Raw genomic sequence first — 20,364 nt, 5'->3', positions numbered from 1 at the left:
CACACACTCAAACACACACACACAGTAAATACCTGGGCCTCTCATTGGTGGAACAGTCTGAAAATTTCGAGGGAAGGGACATTGCACCCTTTATGTCAGTTCTCTATGGAGTCTGAAATGTGTTGATACACAGTGCGCTTAACGCTCTGTGGGATGTGGAGAGAGAGAGAGAGAGAGAGAGATTTACTCTGTGGCAACTTTGATCAGAATGGACTCTAAATAGATCAGCATTAAATAAACTGAAAGTCTTGTGTATTCTCCAAGTCGCGAGGTCTTGAGAGCATCACTTTACACATTGGCTCACCGACCAAGCGATTGTACACAGCCATTATAGAGAGTGTAAGAACAAACAGTCTTCCACTTCACAGAAGAACTTGGTAGAAGTATATGAGTGAAACTTCAGTCAAGAATAAGTAGTTTTATAGGATGACAGGCAGCACGGAGCAGATGCAGTCGTCTGATCTGAGGTCCCACATATCCAATGTCACACCATGTAGCAAAAGTAAATGACGCATAGCGGTCGCGAAGGGAGTACATCACATATGATGTCACAAGCATGCTCTTTACCCAGTTCAGTGTTTAGTTTCGAGTAGTATACTAAACTCTCCTTCGTGTTGCATTCAGCCAAGTAAAATCTTAATGTTGAAAGTCAGGTGGTAAAGTTTCTCTTACTACTTTATTTGACGTTTTTATGTATAATACATTGCAGAATCCGTTTCTACAGAGTTTACTTCTCTTCTTACTTGTTTGTTTTAAATTATGAGGTAGCAAACCATTGTCTTCTATAACTGTCTGATACCTGTATCAAGATTCATGTGTCTTTTTTTAAATTTAATTATCAATAAATAATTTCTACCCTGAGTAAGACTGTAAATAACGCAGTAATGGAAACATATAATAGAACAGGGAACAGGTTGTACATCCTAAAAAGTGCACTACCTACTCTCGTTAAATTAAATCACCTGTTGGAGGAACTCTTTGAGGAATCCGTAAATAACCGTTCTTCTGATATCTATCCAGTTCCATACCTGGCAGGCTAAAACATAAAGAACATAAACACTTCTACACACACTCACAGCGATCCATGAGTTCTAAGTGTCGAGGAGTAGAGTGTAAGAATCGCCAGTATGTTAAAACGTGAACTTATCACATTTATTTGTCCTGATTCCCAAGTATGAAAATGTGTACGTGTTGAAGAATGTGTTTCCCAACTATGGAATTTTGCCCTTCTGAAAGGCCACCTGTAACTCTTCCTTCTTATTTTGCCTATGTCCATTTCTTAAATAACACTGGCACAAGTTACCATCTGAATAGAGAAAAACACAATTCCTGTTCACTTTCGGCTATATACCATCACTTCGTCCTAAGTGTTGTGCTAATTTTCTGTTCTTAACAAACATCAACAGTCTTTTACTTCCCTAATTCCCTTCTCAGGAACTGTAACAGAGTGTCATAGCCACAATAAATGCGCAAAACGACGACCTCCCATTTCAATACATTTATTAATTCGTCCTTGGAGTTCATGTACACAACTGAGACTCTTGCGTGGTGCAATGTTTGCGCAAGCACTTCTGACACGTTCTGTTGTGTTCTGTCGAGCAGTTGGTACATCTGCATACACTTTGTCTTTAAGATAACCCCCACGAGAAAAAATCCGGCCACGTAAGGTCGGGTGATCAGGCAGGTCACTTTACCAGACCACCTCTACCGACCCAGCGACCACTGAAATATCGCTTTAATGCTTCTTGAGTTACTGCGAAGTAGCGCACTGGACAAAGATGATGTTGAAACCAGATGTTCTGTCACACTATGAGGGGTACATCTTCCAACAAACGGAAACTCATCTTGCAATTAGTTACGATATCTTTCTCCGTTCAGTGTGCCTTCCAGAAATAAGGGACAGCTCAGTTTGTGCCTGTCATACCACACAAACAGTTAGCAGAAAAAGGATGCTGATGTTGAGCCTTACGTTTCCAATGCGGATATTCCACACACTAATAATGCATTTTATGACGATTAACGTCGGCAGATTTCAAAATTGACTCGTCAGAGAACATTAAAAGACTAAAGAACTGCATGAATCTTTGTAACTGCATGTGTGCCCAATTACAAAAACCCATTTGTAAGGTGGTCATGTCATTGGTTTTTGTAAGTTATCGACGTGCACGTCAGAAAGAAAACAAGTTACGTTACCGTTAAACAATCATTGGTCTTGTAGTGGCACAGGCTTTGCCTCTGCGCAGTCTCATACATTCTTAGTTGAAGTGTGGTAAGCGATAGACGCATTCTGTATTGCTGTGTTGACTTGTGATCGTATCTGTTAGGTGAAGATAGATTGATTGTAATTGACAGCAAGGATGAATAAGATTCATATATCAGAAAGCGAAGATAATATAAACTTTGAATGATGTTATCATTTTTTGAAGAGAAGACGTCTGAGGTAAGACTGCAGCACTGCACAGCTAGTTGGCTTTGTACATTTGCTCAGAGCTGAGAGAAAGACCACCCCACTTCCCTGAATCATGCATTGGCATATTAATTGATTAAGCTGTTTGATTTTTTTATAGAAATTTTCTGTTAACAGTGTAGCCTCTTTAAATCATTGTTCACTTTCTACATCTACATCCATACTCCGCAAGCCACCTGACGGTGTGTGGCGGAGAGTACCTAGAGTACCTCTATCGGTTCTCCCTTCTATTCCAGTCTCGTATTGTTCGTGGAAAGATTGTCAGTATGCCTCTGTGTGGGCTCTAATCTCTCTGATTTTATCCTCATGGTCTCTTCGCGAGATATAGGTAGGAGGGAGAAATATGCTGCTTGACTCCTCGGTGAAGGAAACTTCAACAAAAGCCCGTTCTGAGCTACTGAGCGTGTCTCTTGCAGAGTCTTCCACTGGAGTTTATCTATCATCTCCGTAACGATTTCGCCATTACTAAATGATCCTGTAACGAAGCGCGCTGCTCTCCGTTGAATCTTCTCTATCTCTTCTATCAACCCTATCTGGTACGGATACCACACTGGTGAGCAGTATTCAAGCAGTGGCCGAACAAGTGTACTGCAACCTACTTCCTTTGTTTTCGGACTGCATTTCCTTAGGATTCTTCCAATGAATCTCAGTCTGGCATCTGCTTTACCGACGATTAATTTTATATGATCATTCCATTTTAAATCACTCATAATGCCTACTAACAGATAATTTATGGAATTAACTGCTTCCAGTTGCTGACCTGCTATTTTGTAGCTAAATGATAAAGGATCTTTCTTTCCATGTATTCGCAGCACATTACGCTTGTCTACATCGAGATTCAATTGCCATTCCCTGCACCATGCGCCAATTCGTTGCATATCCTCGTGAATTTCAGTACAATTTTTCATTGTTGCCACCTCTCGATATACTACAGCATCATCCGCAAGAAGCCTCAGTGAACTTCCGATGTTATCCACAAGGTCATTCATGTATATTGTGAATAGCAACAGTCCTACGACACTCGCCTGCGGCACACCTGAAATCACTCTTACTTCGGAATACTTCTCTCCACTGAGAATGACATGCTGCGGTCTTTTATCTAGGAACTGTTCAATCCAATCACACAATTGGTCTGATAGTCCATATGCTCTTACTTTGTTCATTAAACGGCTGTGGGGAACTGTATCGAACGCCTTGCGGAAGTCAAGAAACACGGCATCTACCTGGGAACCCGTGTCTATGGCCCTCTGAGGCTCGTGGACAAATAGCGCGAGCTGGGTTTCACACGATCGTCTTTTTCGAAACCCATGCTGATTCCTACAGAGTAGATTTCTAGTCTCCAGAAAAGTCATAATACTCGAACACAATACGTGTTCCAAAATTCTAGAGCTGATTGACGTTAAGCATAGTATTGTTCTGACACACGTTATGTGTGAAGATCACGCGAAGTTTTGCTCTGTCCTTTTGAACATATTCTTCATTCTAAAATTGTTGTCTTGGAATGTCATTTCGTAGGAATAGTTACTCTCCCCATCCTACTGTTTATCATTACACATCATCACATCTCGGAGTTTGAATATAGTCTGGAAATTTTATTTAGAAATAGAATTCAAGCTTAGCCGTTGCCTGGTTGCTATCTGCTGTTGTGTTTTCGAGAAGTCTGCAACAATGTTGTCAAGACGCAAGGTAAGTTGAAATTTTGATTAGGGCCAGATAATTGTTTTACTCCAGCTGCGCATTTAATATAAGACAAGTTGCATCCAGATTAGTTACAGTTCAGTTTCAAATTACGTTCTCTCGAAGGTTAGCATACGAGTTTAAGTTGGATAAGAATTTATGAGGACATAGTTTTGGTAATACGTAGATTTTATAGAGTGGGAGGAAAAGTTGTGCTATATTTCAATCAGCAACAAATATTGTGGGGAGGCTACACATTCAGTTCTGAATATCAGTCCCACGAAGTTACTGATGTATGGAAATATGGTAGAGATGGTAGCGTGATGTTTTAGGATCGCCCCAACACTAGTGCGAGCAATTTCTTACTCGTGAAATACTTCTTGGGTACTCAAATGTGGATTTTGGGCACTGCAGGTTGTGCTGCAGTTTCATTATTGCTGTTACCTGTAACAGTTGCTATACGAGGTCTCTTTTTGGGAGTCAGATTGCCTTTCAGTTTTAAACTGTTTCGCAGCACGATAAACAGTCGTACAAGATCGTGCCCTATCAGCGAAACCTTCTGAATGAAGAGCAGCAACAGCACCCAAATTTCTATCAGCCACACCATAAATTAAAAGTATTTCGATTTTGTCTTCACACACGAAACATTCGTTACTTCAACTGCGCCAGAAAAGACTCCAGAGAGGAATTGTACTGAGTCGTTCGGTGTTGATGTTTGTAAGTTCTTTGGCACTGTGAAGGTGGCACCGTGTGGTATGGCACCGGACTGTGCGTCTTACGTGTGGCGGGTCACTCGCCGTGTGTGGATTCGTGGCAGCTGCGTCTGCCACTGTTATCGTAAACATTTTCCTTACAATGGCTGTGGGCTGTATTCAAATGGTTCAAATGGCTCTGAGCACTATGGGACTCAACGTCTGAGGTCATCAGTCCCCTAGAACTTAGAACTACTTAAGGGGCTCCGGAACGCCCTATACTTGCAATGTTAAAATAACGCTTATAAATTACATCTTTCCTCACAAAGTATTTGAGGTAGGAAGTTGAACTTTTTACAGATTATTTATTGGAATATGGGCTACAACTTAACACAGGGATTTTACAAAATTTGAGTTCAGTTATTAAAGATGATTTTTTTTCAATTGTAATGAAAATTCACAACATTTTTTGCAATTTTTTATTTAAATATTCAAAAATATGCAGTTTTTTGGAAAAAGGCTGTGTTAAATTATGCAGAAGGTACTGTGTAACATTTACTGAAAGTTTGAAACAAATATGTTTGGAAGATCCTTAGAAAACATGTAATTAGTATGAGAAAATAAAAGTTTTGGGAATCGAGCGACAAAGATTGGTTTAACTTTTTAGTGCATTCCAGGTCCATAGGATGGATTATGTTCATCCTCTGCAAACTCCTCCTCCAGCTTCCTCTTGTTCCTCCTCCTGTTTCCTCTTGCTTGTATCTCTAGACTCTTTACAGTCCTGTCTGCAGCCCGAAGGCGTTCCTTGTCTAAAGCAAGCATCGCTCGTTGTTGTGTTCGTAGATTTTGCTACCATTTTCTTCAGTTGCAGTTACTGCAGCACTGTTCCAAAAGGTGGTCGTGTATGAACACTTATCACATTTCAGTTGTATTTCACTAGCAAGTCCTACGTGCTTTATTATGGAGAGTTCCAGACCAACTTCACTACAATGAATACATCTTACACAGTTTGAAAAAATTCCTTTGAGAACCGACATATCAAATATTTCATTCACATCCGATCGCCCATAAAACATTCATAGTTTTCACTCATTGAACCAAGCTTCTTCTGTGAAGTATTTTCTTTCCCAGTTTGACTGCTATGGGCAGGTGTACTTGAGAGCTTAGGTTCACTCACTTGGTTATCGTCTTTATTGTTTACAGTAATAACACATACCTTTGGCTTTCCAACATTTCTCCTTTTCTTAAAAGCCTTCAGAGGATTTCTAATAACTTTACTTTTACTCATTATTATACTTCAACAAAACAGAGACTCAAGAAACAGAATTAATTACGAATATTTTCGAGATAACGACAGAGTAAATAAACATGAAACAATCGACAATCACACCAGCGATATATATTGAACCATCACAGGTTAGCCACAACACATACTTTATCTCACATCACTAAAATGTACCTGATGAACACGGACGTTAATAATAACACCATTTGACAGCAGTTTAACAGCGCCACAGTGGGTCACGCCCATGTAGAACACATTTCAAAAAAAAATTAAAAATAGTTGTGGTCTTCGGAATTGAATAAATTATATATCTATTAAAAGGTAATAGTCTGCAGATTCAGAAAACGCAAAAAAGTAAAAATTGAACTTTTCATGATTTTGAGCCTTTCCGGAGCCCCATCACACTCATCCATGCCCGAGGCAGGATTCGAACATGCGACCGCAGCAGTCACGGGGTTCCGGACTGAAGTTCCTAGAACCGCACGGCGATCACGGCCGGCTGGGCTGTATTCCTCCAGCAGCCACGTAGAGGCTGGATCGAGAGTTACGGTGGTTGCGTAGAAGAACGCAAAAGTATCGACCACCCTGATGGCGACGTTCCAGGGTCCACGTCTAAATCAAGCATTCCGATGGCGTGGGGCTTACCAAAACTAACACGAAAGGGAACAGGAAAGTAAGAAACGTTAACTGTAGCTTTTTGCCATACTTTTAAATGACTGAACATGAAAGTTTTACTGCAAAATCTAATTTAAAAAACTAAACTAAATTCTTAACAAAAATATCAATTGTTTGGAACAATAAAGTGTACATTTTTATAGCAAAGTGCAATATAGAGTCAAACGAGTATATTATTAGGTGCAAAACCCGAAAAGTTGAATTTTGTCGATTACAGCGCCATCTACCACAGATGGAAAATATTGTTTCATGTAAACCCCAGGTATTTTTTGGCGTAGAAACTTAATCTGCAGTAAAAGACTTATGTGCCCTTTGAAAAAATTACCTTTTCATCTGGAACCTATTTTTCATTTGATGCATATTTTTCGAGATAGTTAGTTCCTCCACCTTATAACAGACGCCCTGTATACCAATTTTGTTCAAGGCTGCAAGAGCCCGTGGCCTTATATTTTATCCAGTAATCGGTGCCCTTCTGCGGTAGTTTGCCTCCAGTGTCGCTATTTGCTCGCTAAGATTACTCTTGTGAAGCATTTATTCAGTCATTGTAATATTAACTGAACTACTTTTAACTACACTACTGGCCATTAAAATTGCTACACCAGGAAGATGACGTGCTACAGACGCGAAATTTAACCGACAGGAAGAATATGTTGTGATATGCAAATGATTAGCTTTTCAGAGCATTCACACAAGGTTGGCGCCGGTGGCGACACCTACATCGTGCTGACATGAGAAAAGTTTTCAACCGATTTCTCATACACAAACAGCAGTTAACCGGTGCTGCCTGGTGAAACGTGTTGTGACGTCTCGTGTAAGGAGGAGAAATGCGTACCATCACGTTTCCAACTTTGATATAGGTCGGATTGTAGCCTAGTGCGATTGCGGTTTATCGTATCGCAACATTGCTGCTCGCGTTGGTCGAGATCTAATGACTGTTAGCAGAACATGGAATCAGTGGGTTCAGGAGGGTAATAACGGAACACCGTTCTGGATCCCAACGGCCTCGTATCACTAGCAGTCGAGATGAAAGGCATCTTATCCGCATGGCTGTAACGGATCGTGCAGCCACGTCTCGATCCCTGAGTCAACAGATGGGACGTTTGCAAGACAACAACCATCTGCACGAACAGTTCGACGACGTTTGCAGCAGCATTGCCTATCAGCTCGGAGACCATGGCTGCGGTTACCCTTGACGCTGCATCACAGACAGGAGCTCCGGCGATGGTGTACTCAACGACGAACCTGGGTGCACGAATGGCAATACGTCATTTTTTCGGATGAATCCAGGTTCTGTTTACAGCATCATGATGGTCGCATCCGCGTTTGGCGACATCGCGGTGAACGCACATTGGAAGCGTGTATTCGTCATCGTCATACTGGCTTATCACCCGGCGTGATGGTATGGGGTGCCATTGGTTACACGTCTCGGTCACCTCTTGTTCGCACTGACGGCACTTTGAACAGTGGACGTTACATTTCAGATGTGTTACGACAAGTGGCTCTACCCTTCATTCGGTCCCTGCGAAACCCTACATTTCAGCACGATAATGCACGACCGCATGTTGCAGGTCCCATACGGGCCTTTCTGGATACAGAAAATGTTCCACTGCTGTCCTGGACGGCACATTCTCCAGATCTCTCACCAACTGAAAACGTCTGGTCAGTGGTGGCCGAGCAACTGGCTCCTCACAATACGCCAGTCACTACTCTTGATGAACTGTGGTATCGTGTTGAAGCTGCATGGGCAGCTGTACCTGTACAAGCCATCCACGCTCTGTTTGACTCAATGCCCAGGCGTATCAAGGCCGTTATTACGGCCAGAGGTGGTTGTTCTGGGTACTGATTTCTCAGGATCTATGCACCCAAATTGCGTGAAAATGCAATCAGTTCAGTTCTAGTATAATATATTTGTCCAATGAATACCCGTTTATCATCTGCATTTCTTTTTGGTGTAGCAATTTTAATGGCCAGTAGTGTATTATCTTTACAATTTACAGAAGTTAAGTTTTCGTTGAGACCTGCAGAACAGCACGTGCTACATTATGCTCCAGACAATATTGTTCGAATGTTTAATAATTGAGCTTCTTGTACAGAGGTATTTAGAATCACTTTTATGAGTCACACATGCTCATCGCACTTTGTTTGACTGTGGGCGGTGACATATTAAATTTTTGCAAGGTCAAACGGTAATTCACTTGTTTGGAAATGTAATTATTAAAGTGAACTGAGGGTCCGTGTGCCAAGTTTAAACGTTGTGCAAAGTAAGTTTGCCTGTGTCAGTTATTCTAGAAACGAGGCAAGATCGCGTTATACTAGTATTTTTAAGGCTGAATATTCACAGATTTTAATTGGGCATTTTAATCAGGGCAAACTCTGTAGGCATTGGTACATTATCACAGAATAAATTCAGAAGCAGCAACTTACAAGACATTTCCTAAAGCATTCATACTAGTAAAATGCCTCATAAAAGTAACAAACATATGTAGGTGTGTTAAACACCTCATTTCGATGAAAAAGAGTCAATATCAGCCACAGTTCTCAAATTTTTAGTTATAAAACTAGTTCTGACTTCTGCAGAAAAGTCATTTAATGACAAAATAACATGCACTACAGAGTATAAAAGCAAAGCAGTGTGAGATATCAGTAAAAAGGAGACAGGGAGAGACTAACGAAAGCATAACTATGCTAGAGAGTATTTTACAAATTACAGGGAAATTGCAACAAAAAATCCCAAAACAAATGTAACACCTGTAAATAACTATCCACTAAGTAGAATGAACCACAGAGCGTGAAGTCAGTGAAACTGTACGAAAAGCAAAAAACAAAATGTCAGTAGTCTCAGATGAAGTACCATTGTGTGTTCTGAAAAAATGCATATAGAATACACAACTTCCTTAACAAATATAATAAAGAGTAATGTAAATTTGCAGAGTATTTATAACAGGCAAGAGTTGTGCATCTGCAAAAGAAATGTAATTCAGAAGGCACAGAGGATTACTGACCTCTTCTCTGCTGTCATTATTCTCAAAATTGATAAAATTATTTGTGACAGATTAATAAATTACCTATAAGTGAATCATATTTTGGTTTGCGAAGTAGGAAACACACAGAGTCAATCATAGTAGATTTCACGACAATTGTACTTGATGCTCTTGAGAAAGATAAGATTGTACAGGGATGTTTTTAGATCTTTTTAGGACTTTTTTTTACTGATGGCCATAAGTCCCAACATGAGGGTTGCCTTTTTTGCCCTATCTGCGTTCCATGTGTAACGTTTTACCCGCTTTCTGTTCCATAAGTTAATGAAAGGGTCCTCTTACTTCCGGTTTAGAGTTTGGGTGGGAATAACCCTTTGTCATCCTGGTTGTTCACTTCCATGTCTAGTCAGTTCTGATGACGACCTGGATTTGGTGATCTTATCTCCACCCCCTATTCTGACCTTTTAGTGTCATCATTGTGTCCAGATATAGATTTATTTTCTCCGTTTTCTTAAAATATTTCACTAGACTCTTTTCCTCGGAATGTTAGAAAACTATTTTTTGGAGCAACGCATACTTTATACGATTTTATGCTTCAGTAGACCAGAGACCAGTACATTCTAAGAAAAAACGTTGTAAAATCGTCGTAAGACGTGCAGTTCCTTGGCAATCTCTGGATGATTCCTGCTGTGATATCTTCAGTTTGAGCGCATATAAAGTCTAATATATACGCTAGTGGCCAATGTTCCGGTAAATCTACTTGGAAATGATTTATAAATGTCCGTGGATGCAATGTGTTTCCATCTTCTTTATACTGCTGAATCTTCCTGACTGTTAAGAAGCGGTCGTTATCAAAATTGTTGTTCTTACCATGTGGTGCTGACTCGACCATCGTACTCCAACTTCTTCCACCTGTTGTGTGTCTATTGTTACTCTCTGCTTGTTGAACCGCTATCGGGTATTGCAGACTCTCTAGGTGCGTGCTGCACCGTCTTAAAGGTTACCTGTGTCTACTTGTCCTACAGTCAACCCCGGATCTACGATATTTCTGAACCTCCCTTAGCGTTACGGATAGGACGTCAAGAATTTTTAAAAAATCGTTTTTTCAAAAATGTGTTCATTTTGTAGCGCACGTATTTCTGAAGAGTTTGATATATAAAACATAGGCCCGTATGTTCGAGTGAATGTAAGACATGTTATTTGATCGTAGCTCTGTTGCGTCTTTTTCCGCTTCCTGAGGGCGCATAATCATTGATAACCCTGCGGACACAGCCAACATGTTGTCAGTTGGTGTTTGACGCGATATACACTGATTTTCAACTGAGTTTTCCACTGATTTCTCAGTTAATTTAGTGTGACTTGTTTGTGCCTTCTCGCGCTTTAAAGGCACGATCTCTCAGCATCTGGGAGTGCAAGCCTTCGCTCTTTTATGTTTTGAGACAGGTTTTTAGCTGAATTCTCGTCATTTTTGGTTATAGTACTCAGTTCCCGTTCATGGCTATTCTCGTTAGCAGCAGAGCATCAGAGCTGTCATTGCTACCTCTTGCAGACTGGGATATAGGTTTCGCATCTAATGGCCGAGTGCACCAACCCCGGTCAAAAAGCATGACAACCAAGGTCCCGCAATCATGGTTAAAAGTAAATCGCGTTTAAAATGTTTCTGCAGTGCACCAACGTTAATCGCTGGTCAGCAAACCGTCGTCAGCCAACCGCGCATTTGACCGCGGTAAGCTCTCTACATTGCAATGGAACGAGCCCTGGCGACGCAAATATGTTAGTAAACATGAAATTGCACAGATAATCGCTGGTGCCACATTCTCGCTTTGCTGTTTTTTTCGTCGACAAGCAGACGTGTGTATACGTACCTCGGTACCTATTTTTGATCTGTTCGTTTTTTGGAGAATAATGGAAAATAAAAGAACACTGAATTTCTCGAAGTACGAGATAGATTTACTTCTTGAACGGGTGGGTGCAAATGCATCCGTTCTTGAAAATAAGAAAACCGACGGCTGCAGCTTAAAAGAAAAACAGGCAATGTGGTCCCATGTGGAGGCGCAATTTAATTCTACTCCTTGTAAGTTTACTCATAAATTAATAACTTTTCTAGGTTCATTGTAAGCGTAGGATACGGCACACTCTGGCTTTTAGTTTGAAATTTGAAAGTGTTATTGGCGTACCACTGATATACGTGACAGGACTATGTACATTTACGGTAGGAACTGTTTTGTTAGTTTTAAATTTAAAATTCAATGCCGTGCTACTGATAACTAAATATTATGTGACTAACGGAAGCTTTCTTGTTGAAAATTGTGAACATACGTTTCTCACTTAGTCCTGTGCCGTATTCTTCATATATGTCTATATCACTTTCTTTTTAATGAACTGATATGTAAACAACAGCCATATATAGATCTTAGATTTTTATTGCAGTTGTAAGTTAAGGGCCTCAGAATGCAAAATGGACTTATGAATGTAAACAATATAAGAATTAATTTATGGTACTACAAACTACAATATTTATTTAATTTCAGGTATGACAAAAAGATCCTGTGACAGGCTGAAAACCTGTTATGAAAACATGAAAAGAAGACTTCGAAAGGACCTTGCAGAAGAAAAGGTGTAAGTGTATAAAACAGGTGGGGGGAAGCTTACCCAAAAAACCAAGATCCATGATCGGGCTAAACTGTTAGAAATTGTTGATTCCTCAATGAAACCGTTAACAAATGCTTACGATTCCGATGCACAGTTTAGTATGATTGTGGATGTTGTCAACATGGACTGCAGTGCAGTCAGAACACGCCACCTGCTTCAGTTGTCGAGTTAGCAGAGTGCACACAACCTAGCACTTCCCACACATCTGTCGTAATACAAAGTAAAGAGACACCAAAGAATGTTCTGGTGGATGGCACCCAGCTGCAGTCTGTTTCGCAGTCTCCTGATCCACATTTGCACGCCGAAAAATACATGGCATCGTCGCAGGATGCCTGCAAAACCAGAGCCATCAGGTTCGGGAACAGTAATCGAAAATACGTGCAAGAAGAGAGTGGAACTATTGGAGGCTCAATTATACATGATGAAGGCAGAACATAAGAAGGAGCTGAGGATTAAAAATTTAAAGAGTTTGGCCCGAAAGAAAAAACTAAAATACTGGAAGAAGAAAAATGCCAGTAACATGTGATTTTTTTTTCCTGTGACAGTTAATTTTTCTAATTTTTTTGTGCTGTGTTGTATTCTATCTAATGTATTAAAGTTGTCTCACAGATCAAATTGTTTCTCTGTGTTCGTCCTGTTAGTGATGACTGCTACTATTCTAGTTGTTGTCTGTCTAATATCTGCTTACAGCTTATTTGGTCTGGACTAAGTTTCATCCAATCACTTAAAATTACAATTACTTCATATATAAAAACAGGTTAGCAACACTGCAGTTTACACAAGTAAGCTACATGTCAGTTGCAGCTCTGCAGCCGTAACGTCAGGCGCTAATTTCTACTTAAATGACTTAACAATGAAGTAGACTGTTAATGAAACAAAATAATAGTAATAAAGCATCCTTGTTACTCTAACTTTGAAATGAACATATGTGCTGTAACAGATATATACATGAGGCCCAATGTAACCATGTTTTGCATTATTTGTACCAGAAATAGCCTAACGTATTAAATTATTAGGGGAAGTGTTCCAAATCATAACTTTGTGCGTGCCATTTTCCTAGCAATACTCTGCACCTGGTAATGTTTATAATGGGAACCTATGACTTTTATGACAATACAATTTGAAGTTAGGCATTTTGAGAAATACATTGCTGTGATGGGCTCTCTTTTCTGAAAATGTAAGCATAGCATATGTGGCTTTCCTAGCCACACCACTTGGTAATGTGTGTGGTGGAAACCTGTAACATTTATCACGACAGTGTTTGTAGAGAGGCATTATTGAGTAATACATTGCTAATATGGGCATTCTTTTCTGCAGTAGGAGATAAGCATTGTGTGGCTTTTCTAGCACCTGTTAATGTTCATAATGTCAGCCCATAACTTTTATCACAACAGAATTTGTAGCAAGATATTTTCAATAATGCATTCCTATGATGGGGCACTGTTTTCTTCTATAGTAATCATACCATGTGTGGCTTTCTTGGCAATACCCGCCACCTGCTAATGTTTATGATGGCAACCCATAACTTCTGCCACAACTGTATTTGTAGTGAGGCATTTTTCAGTGGCACTATGCAGTGACAATGAATTCCCTTCTGTAAAGATTAGCATTAAATATGTGAAAAACTGCATCAGTATCAGTAACAGAGTGAGGGAGGGAGTTTTCCTCAGTAATATCTGAAAGTATGACACTTCTTACCGACAACCCACAGCATTGTGGTTCCGCTTTCATATCTTCTGAAGTAGCACACTCCTTAACTAATTATTGCTCTTGCACTGATCCCCCAAAGTATTAGACATTGCTGACAAATTTCCATTGCCTTTTTTAGCAATGAGAACTTGTTTTTGGTGGCAATTTCTAAACACAATTTCATGTATTTTTTTGATGTCATACAGTTGTACATAATATTGTGTAAAGTGCTTTTACAGGCATGACTGGCTAAGATTAACAATGTAATTCAATTCTTTACACAAAGTTTTTTGGTGGCAATTTCTAAACACAATTCATGTATTTTTTTGATACCATACAGTTGTACATAACATTGTGTAAAGTGCTGCTACAGGCATGACTGGCTAGAATTAACAAGGTAATTCAATTCTTTGCACAATCTTATAGCCACACACACTTATGTTTGAAACAAATCATATTGTAAACAAAGAGTACTAATTAATATGGAAACAATTTAACAAATTAACTATACCAAACTGAGATTTTATGTTATTACACATGGTTATTTATTTTGTGCCTATGTGTTTACTGCATATTCACAAGTTTAAGCTAATCTAGGTGATAAGACTGCATTAATACCGAGCATAAGTGCAGTAAAATAATCTCTAATCTGAAAGGTTCTAATAATAAACAATGTGCTCTTTTAATATTGCAAAACTGTTGGACATTCACATATTTGTTGTTACAGTAGAAAATTTAAGAGATGTTTAGTATCTATAGTGAACATAATACAGAACTATCCATTATATTTTATTCCATTCGCTTTTACTCTCACACTCTCTAAAACTAGTGAAGTCATTTGTTCTCAAATTTAAGTACATACCCAGAAACTGAACATGTATATAAATAACAGAGTACTGCATTGCTTTTACAACCAATGTTATACGAGAAATATATCTTTAATAATTAATTATCAGCAGTTCCACACTAAAAAAAAATCTCAGAAAAGCAGCAGCTGGGTAATTGTCTGTAGGCAGCACATCCTGTCCCTGGCACGCCACAACCTCAAATTTCTCATCACACACCCAGTACAGTGAGTACTTTTATGTTCCCTAGATATCAGAAAAAAATAGATTACATGCTGAAATAATCGGAAAAATTAAAAACATTACGAAATCCCGTAACTATAATCGTAATTTTTCATTCTGAACAATGTCTAAATTTATGTTACCTTATCGGAAATGTTCATTAATTGTAGCACGGCGAACTGCTCTTCCACGTAATATATCGTCACGATACATCTGCTGTCCAGGTAGCACAAGTTCGTTATCTTCAATGTTGGGGCGTCTCTCTCATCACATAACTGATTTAAAAGTCGAGAAATGTCTGAATCTTCTGGTGGTTTTTCACTGCTTGTACTCCTCACAATATTATGCAAGACAGCCGTACCCACAATAATTGACATTGTTTTCTGTGGATTACATCTTATTCCTACAGATAATATGGGAAATCTTCTCTTCCACATACCATATTTTCTCTCAACAGTGTTCCTAGTTTTAATATTAGACCTGTTATATCGATGCTTCATTTTGAGGACTTAAAAGTGGAGTTAACAAGTAGGATCTACATGCATAACCATTATCTCCCAAAAGGTGACCTTGTGGTATTTATCCGTTTTCAAATTGAGCTCTGCGAGCGCAGTTGAGAAATATGGAACTGTCGCGCACAGAGCCCGGCCATCGAGCGACAGTATCTCTTATTAACGAACTGTGATCACTAATGGTTTGGCAGTTAAAGGAAAAATATGATTTCCTATTGCTGAAAAGATCTGCACTATGTACTCCAGGAGACTGAATTCTTATATGGGTACAATCCAAGGTGCCAAGAACGCCAGGAAATCGGTCCAGCTGACTAAAACCATACATCACAGAGCACACTTCTTCTCTTGTAGGAAATTTTATAAAGCGAGGAGACATTGATGCTATGATGTCTGATACATCACTGATGATTCGTTGTGCTGCTGTACGATGTTGAATGCACCTGTTGCATATGCCCTTAAAGTAATCAAAAGTCTGTTTATCAGCGAAATAGGGTTATTCCGATCAATAGGAAATTCTAACCTATCATTAATTTGGTTTAATAACCACCACACTGTTTCTTTTGACAGACGAAATCTCTCTTCAAACTTCCTCTCACCATAATCTTCAAAAGGGTTTCCCCTTTCCACAATCACTCCAACACGGTTTTGGTCACGATTTAAATGGTCAAGGTGTAACAATTCTTGCTCAGTGCCATCCATAACACCAAAACGCGCCGCCATCTTAATAGCGTATGCTTCTAAAACCGCGGTTATGTCGAGAAAACCGGGAAAGAGCCCCGGTTAAATATAACCGCGGTCGGTTCCCTCGTTTAACTTAAATCGATGATGGTGCACCAGAATTTTGCGTTGAACAGGATTATATATCGTCTTAACCGCGGTTAACTGTTAATCGAGATTTGTGCACTCGGCTGTGAGACTTTCGGTTGTGTTTCGGTTAAAGTCAGTTCCCGTATAAAATTGTTTTCCTTTAGTGCCCTCTTGTCTCTGGTATTTCCATTAGCGGTCATTTCTGTAACAGAAATTGCTGGCTGTTGTGCAATACTATGGTCCGATTAAAAGTACTTGATAGTTGACGTATGTCACTTGCTGCTACAGTGTTGCCACATCAGCTGACGGCCACCGCTCGGTTATAGGCGCCACGCAAAGACGGTGGGTCACTCCATAAAAAGCTGTTACCGTGTAACGCGGAGCAATACTCGAAGCGACCGCCGCGAGGTATGACGGAAATAGAACATGTTCTGTCGACAGCTGGTTTTTTAGACCAACGACTGAACGGCAGACGACACAGTTTGTAGCCGTGATTTAAACTCATGTGCTAAACTAACCACAACCTCATGATGTGCAGTGTATCCGAGAAAACGGCCCTCAACAATCTGCACCAGAACTAAAATAACTATCGCGGCGTTTAGGCCTAAGGCTAACCTCTGCGAGCAAACTCAAGACAGAAAAATTTCGTAATATGTTTGTTCGCATAGGCATCTTCCGCAGCAAAACTGCAGTTTCAGCGGTAAAAACAGACTAATTTCTCGCTGTCGCTGGTTACGTGAAACTATCCTCACTCTGGCTCACACGGGATGCCATTTTACCAACCGATGAGCAATCCTGGTTTGCACTTGGTTGTAGATTATAGGCGGCACAAGCAGATTCCAAACGAAAAAAGAATGATAGGAATAAAAATAAGAACAAATAAATAGTCAATATGATGATACAAATGACGTGACAAAGTATTACAACTAAAAAATACATTTAAACTCTCTAATTATATAAGACTGATAATCGCCTTTTGATTAGATTTAGAAAAAAATAATTGCAGGCATCTGAGGAGATTCGAACCTACTACTTCCTATGCACGAGGCATATACGCTAACCGCTACACTATTTTTTTTTAAATCTCGCTATGTTCCATGCATTTGTTCGGTGTGGACGTCCCATGACAGAGGGCAGCTAACCCGTTGATCAAACACGCTGAGCTACCGTGACGGCAACTATAACTCTCTACTGCGCTTGATCTACATCTACATCTACATGGGTACTCTGCAAATCACATTCAAGTTCCTGGCAGAGGATTCATCGAACCACGTTCACAATTCTCTATTATTCCAATCTCGTATAGCGCGCAGCAAGAATGAACACCTATATCTTTCCGTACGAGCTCTGATTTCCCTTACTTTATTGTGGTGATCGTACCTCCCTATGTAGGCCGGTGTCAACAAAATATTTTCGCATACGGAGGAGGAAGTTGGTGATTGGAATTTCGTGAGAAGATTCCGTCGCAACGAAAAACGCCTTTCTTGATGCCCAGCCCAAATCCTGTATCATTTCTGTGGCACTCTCTCCCATATTTCACGACAAAACGTGCTGCCTTTCTTTGAACTTTTTCGATGTACTCGGCCAGTCCTATCTGGTAAGGATTCGCACCGCGCAGCAGTATTTTAAAAGAGGACGGACAAGCGTAGCGTAGGCTGTCTCTTTAGTAGGTCTGTTACATTTTCTAAGTGTCCTGCCAATAAAACGTAATCTTCAGTTAGCCTTCACCACAACATTTTCTATGTGTTACTTCTAATTTAAGTTGCTCGTAATTGTCATACCAAGGCATTTAGTTGAATTTACAGCTTTTAGATTAGACTGATTTATCGTGTAACCGAAGTTTAACGAGTTCCTTTTAGCACTCATGTGGGTGACCTCACACTTTTCGTTATTTAGGGTCAATGATTCTCGGACTTCGATTCTCGTGATCCAGTGACAACGTTTGACTACACTGTTGAAATATTCGACTTTACGCAGTGTTGTGAGAACCTTATTTAATTGAAGCCGATCTCTGTGATGTTAATAACTGTATATGTGACAGTGAATCGAATCGAGCAACAACAGAATCCACGAAGCTATCCAGGCGCCGCATTTTGTCCTCTTGTTTTATGACGTGCCGTTCTATACCCCGTCAACGTTCAACAGTGACATGTGAAGAGGTGCGTGCTTTAGTTTCAGTGCAACTGGCAACTTAACAGTCTTGTTATTTCTCGCGACAAATCCCGTAACTTAGCCCCAGATCAGTTCTGCTGGGATCATATAGTAAAGTTACAGTGACAAATGCGAAAATGCAGAATTTGTAGGCTCGATATTGTGAAAATGATCGTTTTTCATGTTTTTACGATACTTTTCACTCTGGTTCGTTTGAGACTACATCTGTGGTATAAAACAATGGAATAGTCCAAATAAAGAGTATTTGGTTTTTCGTTTTTGCCCTAAAAAGTAATTTGTTTGTTTTCTTAATGTAAGCGACCTTTATTGACAGTCTTTCATTAAATATCGATAGTTAATGATCTATATTTCAAATGAAAACAGGAATTTTGCGTGCAATATTCCAGTAGAAACAAGACCATGTGTGTTGCTCACAAAAATGATTATGAATTTTACAATTTCGAGAGATAGGTATTTCAGGTCAAACGAAAAAAAAGATGAGTAAGGCTACTACGATAACGATTCCGCTATATATCCAATGTGTGCCACTGTCTGAACTGTGTCGAAAACAGTGCCTCGGAAGAACAACCTATTTCTTGGCACTTTTTAACCGTAATTCACAGGCATGTTTCACTATGGAACGGGAAGCAGCCCCAGCCATTTTCATATTGCGTGTTAACAGCGCGACAGTCAGAGCACAACACAGCATATATTGTGGCTGTATACGATTATTGAAATAAAAACTTCATAGTTAAAGAGTGATTAAGAAAAACTTTGATTGCTGTCCATTTAACGTTACTTAGTGATAGATAATATGTGTAATACGTAAGTAGGACCTACTTGCAAGAGCGTAACAAAAACCAGTGCGCGTGTGCTACGGCTTCTGGCCAGTCATCGCATTAATTTTGTGTTTGCTTGCATTAGCTTTATTCTTATGATGAACCGAGTATAGGGCATATATTCTGCTGACAACATATCGTGGCAACCTTAGGCAGGGAGTGTTTCGAACTGTAATCACATAAGACACCGGTAGAGGTCGGACATGAATTACTATTGCCAACAGCAGCAAACAGTTGCGCTGCAGCCACTACTCCAGTTTGCTTTGTGTTTTTCTTCTTATTTTGAAATTAATGAAGAGAGTAACCCTGGTGCGTAAAGGGACTTGAATGCGACTCTCACCACAACAAAAGGAATCAACGATCCCTATGGCAATTTTGTCAGTTCTGCTTTCGTGGAAGTGTACGTAGGGTGGCTGCCCTTCAAGAAGGAGGCGGGGCTTATTCCCCCGCGTCGCTCTTCTCCTCGGGCAGTCCAAGTTCTCGTTTGTTTACGGTCGCGGCCGACTGCAACGATCTATAGCACGCATATAGTAACAGCTGTAGGCCATGGGACCTCGTAGTCTGCAGGCAACTAGGCCGGGCGCCTCTATAAACACGGGCAGCACACGTCGACTGTTGAGCCATAGCCTTTCAGCTGTGAGAAAAAGAGTTGGGGCTTTCGAAGTTTCTGTCAAACACAAACTTCAATATATCCAATTTAATAGGTTCCGACATCATTGTCTCATCTATCAAAACCTTTACGAAACTCTGAAAGTACGGCCACAAATTGCAGTACTGCACAGACTCACTGAGCGCGAGCAGAATAGGCCGCAGCAGACGTCGGCGCAGTGCTGCACGAGTCCTCGTTGGTATGATATCGATAGATCGACATTT

Source organism: Schistocerca piceifrons, chromosome 5 (genome assembly GCF_021461385.2).
Source record: "Schistocerca piceifrons isolate TAMUIC-IGC-003096 chromosome 5, iqSchPice1.1, whole genome shotgun sequence".
Classification (NCBI taxonomy): Eukaryota; Metazoa; Arthropoda; class Insecta; order Orthoptera; family Acrididae; genus Schistocerca; species Schistocerca piceifrons.
The sequence above is the reverse complement of the archived record's forward strand: the minus strand, read 5'-3'. Positions refer to the sequence as shown.